This window comes from Microtus pennsylvanicus, chromosome 9 (genome assembly GCF_037038515.1).
Source record: "Microtus pennsylvanicus isolate mMicPen1 chromosome 9, mMicPen1.hap1, whole genome shotgun sequence".
In the NCBI taxonomy this organism is placed as follows: Eukaryota; Metazoa; Chordata; class Mammalia; order Rodentia; family Cricetidae; genus Microtus; species Microtus pennsylvanicus.
The window spans coordinates 37,985,958-37,990,804 of NC_134587.1; positions in this window are offsets into that span (position 1 = coordinate 37,985,958).

Sequence of the window (4,847 nt, forward strand, 5' to 3'; positions counted from 1 at the left end):
GCTAAGCAGCCACAATAGGTTCCCCGTAGGGTACAAGATGTGTGGAACACATCCAATCTGCAGCCTGCGCAGTACCTTCCAGCATTATGAAAGCTGCCCAGCAGGGAAGACCCATCCAGTGCAGTTTCGTCTTTATTTTTCTATCTCATTCATTCAAAGCATGTTCTGTCTTTAGCTAATTGGCCAAGAGAAATGGCAAAAGCCTATATCAATTTGAGACTTTTGTTACCAATAATTCTTTAAAGGATGTATCTCACAATTGGCAGGAGATTTTTTTTAATTACCCATTACTTCTAGGAGCAATATCTAGCAATGTAAGATACCTGACTTCCAAATCTTTTATGTTTTAGACCTGGCAAATTAAATAATAATTGTTTATGTGGCATTTCGTTGTGGTACACCCTGTCCTACTCCATCCCTTCATCTCCATCTTCTTACCTCCATACCTGATTAACCCTTTTATCACTCTGAGTCTCCCCCATCTCCACCTCATTTCATCCACATGCTGATGTTCGTTTTCCGTTACGTAACCTGTCTTTACTTCCCTCCATGGTACCCTTAGTTCGGGGAAAATGTAGGTCTCTGAAATTGAGTGGCGTTTGAATGAATCTTGGCTTTATTTATTAATAGCTATAAGCCCCACAAAAAATTAGCAAATGATCCTCTATATCCTCCATATTTTCATGTGGAAAAATGAGCTAGAAATAATCACTCCTCATAGAAACATGATGGTGATTAACTGGGAAAACCTATGTACATTTATAGAGCACTATCTGGCATCTAACAAACTCTACATAAATAAGAGTTACCATTATTTTCACATTTTTGAAACCACAAAGGAAAAAAACCACAACTTAAACAAAATTTCAACCGTATGTAAGTGTTGGCCTTATAGCAGCATGGGAACAATTGATTGTTGAGGTTGATGAGTTAATTTTCTCTGTTTATTTACTCTAAGTTCACATTAAATGGCAGAGTTATTGTAAAGAATCTCAGAGAGTTGTCTCAGTCAAATTGCCTTGTGGGCATGTTTGTTGAGGCATTTCCTTAATTGCTAATTGATATCAGAGGGCCCAGACCACTGATGGGGATAGTATGCCTAGATAGTACTGTCTGGACTATATAAGAAGAATAGTTCAATAAGCCATAGTAGGCAAGACAGGAAAGAAAAACATTTTTATGGTTTCTGTTTCAATTCCTACTCGAGTTCCTCCCCTGAGATCCCTGAATTATGTACTGTGACCTGAAATGTACCCTGATATAAAACTTTTTTTCTCCACAAGTTGCTTTTGGTCAAAGTGTTTTACCACAAGAAACCCACCTAGGATAGCAACTCTAAAGAATGCTATAAGATTTATTGAGCACTTGAATTATGAACAAAGTAATTAAAGATGCAAAATTACTAGCCTTGTCTTCTGATGAGTGTTTGAATATAATAGTGCCTTTGGGGCATATATCCATGGAACACAGGCCTATTTGCCACTATGTGAGCAAATACTCACATGATCCCTTCTAAACCTCTGAACGTCTCAATCTCGTGCATTTGTTATGACAAGAGGTTAGTAGACCACTGCAGGATTCTCTGATGCAAGTTAGCAAGCTCCCCCTCTGCCACCAGCCACTGGCATCCATTCCGAAAAGGTCCATTCGGTATTAGTCAGCACAAATACCATATATGAGAAATCTCACTGCTGTGGAAATGTCTTTAAATGCTTAACTACTCCAACCAAACTTTAAGAATGACTTTTATTTTGTGTTTCATGCCAAGTCGTTTCTCCATATGTATAGAGAATCCTTTAAGCATTGTTGGCTGGAGGAACATTTCCTTTCCATTGTTTTCCTAATTAAAAAAAAGGCATCTAAAACCAGAGGTAAAACATATGGTATTTGACACTGATGTCTATGTTGCAAGCTTTACTATTGTAAATAGCATGCGGTTAATTTCAAGTTGTTCTTCGATAAGACGTCAATATGTTTTCATTAAAATTAATTAAAATTTGGCTCACATGTAGATAGAAGATAGTGCAGCAAAAGTTTAATACTAATGAAGAAATGGATCTGACACAACAGTTGTAGACACGGCGTCCTCTCTTTCCTCATGCAAACAGTTAAAAAAAATTCATTACTCATTTGCCCAATCTCACATTTAAATATGAATTCATTTAATTTTACTTTGCAATCAGGTAAATTAGTGAGAAGAAGCCTAAACAATATTCTTTAATTGCATTTATAAATGATTCTCCCTGTCCTTCATGAGCACTCTTTCTTTTTTTGTATTGAAATGTGCTGTCTAAATATAAAGTGCAGTAACATCTGGTTCTAATTGCTGGTTTGAATGAAACAGACAGACCTTCAGCGTGTCACGCTTTTGAAAGGATGTATTTAGTAGGAGGTGCTGAGTCAAAGGTTGCAAAAATTTTGTACCACTAAAAATAGTTGAAATTTCACATTTGTTAAAAATGAAAATTACCGCTTTCTGAACAAATAAATCCTCCGAATAAAAGGTGTACTTTTGCTAGATGTACTTTATTGAAATAATGCTGTAGTTTTTACATCCCTTATACTATGATTCTTATTATAAACATTTTTATTTTTTACAGATTTCAAAACTAACCACAAAACTCACATATCACGAAATGTTTGGGGTTATCTTCTATATATGTTATTGCACAGTGGGCTGAAGTAGAAGCGTTTAAGTCCCATCCAGGTGACTGTGGAAGATAAGTTGTTCTAAAAGGAGTGTGTGTGTTCACACACTCGGGAGTGCACATACACATTTATTTGAAAAATCACTTCTCTTCTCAAATGTGTATAACTCCAGCATCTTTCTAATTAATTCTGATTTTATGCCTTTATTGTTGAAGGAATCTTCAGAGAGAAAAATATCAGTAACACTTTACTTGATATGCACTTTTAAAAGTTGCATCATTACTAAATGCCTCTTTAAATTAGTAAAATAATCTGAAATCTTAGGCTGTCATTTCATTTTTGAATGAAATGTGATCTGTATCTGAATTATGGACCTTCTAACAAGGATGCTTATTTGCTCTCTACCTTAAGGCAATTGTTTCTTAGTTGATGGAAAGTACCTCAGAAAAACTCCGCTTTTCTTTTGACTGCCTGGCATGCTGTGAAGTTGAAGGTGACCACTTTTGAAATTACAGCTTATTTCGTCAGATTTATGTTTTCAAATCATCAGTTGAATTCAACTATAGTGACTGTACTGCCTGATTCTGAGTCAACTTGACACAAGCTAGAGTCATCAGAGAGAAAGGAGCCTCAGTTGAGGAAATGCTTCCAGCTGTAAGGAATTTTCTCAATTACTGATTGATGGGGAGGGTCCAGCCATTGTAGGTGGTTCCATTCCTGGGTTCGTGGTCCTGAATTCTATTGGTTAGCAGGCTGGGAAACCATGAGGAGAAGACCAGTAAGCAGCACCCCTCTATTGCCTCTGCATCAGCTCCTGTCTCCAGAATCCTGTTCTATTTGAGTTCCAGTCCTGACTTCCTTCAGTGGTGAATAGCAATATGAAAGTATAAGCCAAATAAACCCTTTCCTCCCCAACTTGCTTTATGGTCATGGTGTTTTGTCACAGAAATAGAAGCTTTCAGACAATAACCATCTAGACAAAACAGTAACAGCCTTGATGCCCAAAAGGCCGGGACCCTGAGACCAAACTTCCTCAGTTGACACTTATTTTACTATTCATCTGATGTGTTAACATTACTAACTTAATTTCTCCGGATCTCACTGTCTCATCTAAAAACTCAGAATATGAATTGTACCTACTTTGAAGGTCATAGTGATACCTAAATGAGTTAAATCCTGAAAATTACATATTATTACCAAAATTGGATTTTTTGTTTGTTTGCTTGGTTGGTTGGTTTTGTTTTTGCTGTTCTTTTGCACTAACTTGATTAAGATACAGGAATAAAACTCATAAAACTAGCAGTATCTTACAGCTTCGGTGATATTTTACAGAGAGTAAATATCCTTCTCTGCCCCTTGTTCCTGTAGAAAATTCTCTTCCTGACTGTCACAGCTAATTTAAGGAAAATCATTGGTCCCATAACTAACAAGGAATATTATCATACATTTCTAATTTTGATCAAAGAAAATATCAAATAATTGATATTATCACTAGAATTTTGCTTCATTCTTATTTCCATCATCTTTCTATAAAATTTTATTCAATTTACAGTGATGTTTAAAGTGGAGTGTGATTTATTGTCCATACCAATTTCTCAACTCAGGGCCTCATCATCTTAAAACGTGAAGGGTTTTGGTACATGGACACTTTACCAGTTGTTACACCACTGAAGAAATGTTTCTCTTTCCCCCAAACAATCATTGATTAATTGATTGCTCAGGGTGGGGCCTTGCTAGATCCTTCCTCATCCATGACAGGATGTTTAGAGGACCCAAATTCTCATCACTTTTTGTTCGTTTCATGACAAAATAAAATATAATAAAATAAAGCAAAAATCATCACATAGAGGCTGGACAAGGCAACCCAACAGTAAGAAAACACCCTCAAGAGCAGGCACAAAAATCAGAGACACACTCATTCACACAGTCAGAAGTTCCATAAAAGCACTAAGCCGAAAGCTATAGTATATATGCTGAGGACCTGGTGCAGACCCATGTAGGTGCTGTGCTCGCTACTTCAGTCTCTGTGAGTTCATATGAGCCTTCTTAGTTGGTTCCGAGGGCCTTGTTCTCATGATGTCTTCTGTCTCCTCAGGCTCTTCCACTCTTTCTGCCACCTCTTTCACAGAATTCTCTGCACTCTGAGAGAAGAGATTTAGTAGAAGCATCTCATTTAGAGCTGTGTGTTCCAAGGACTC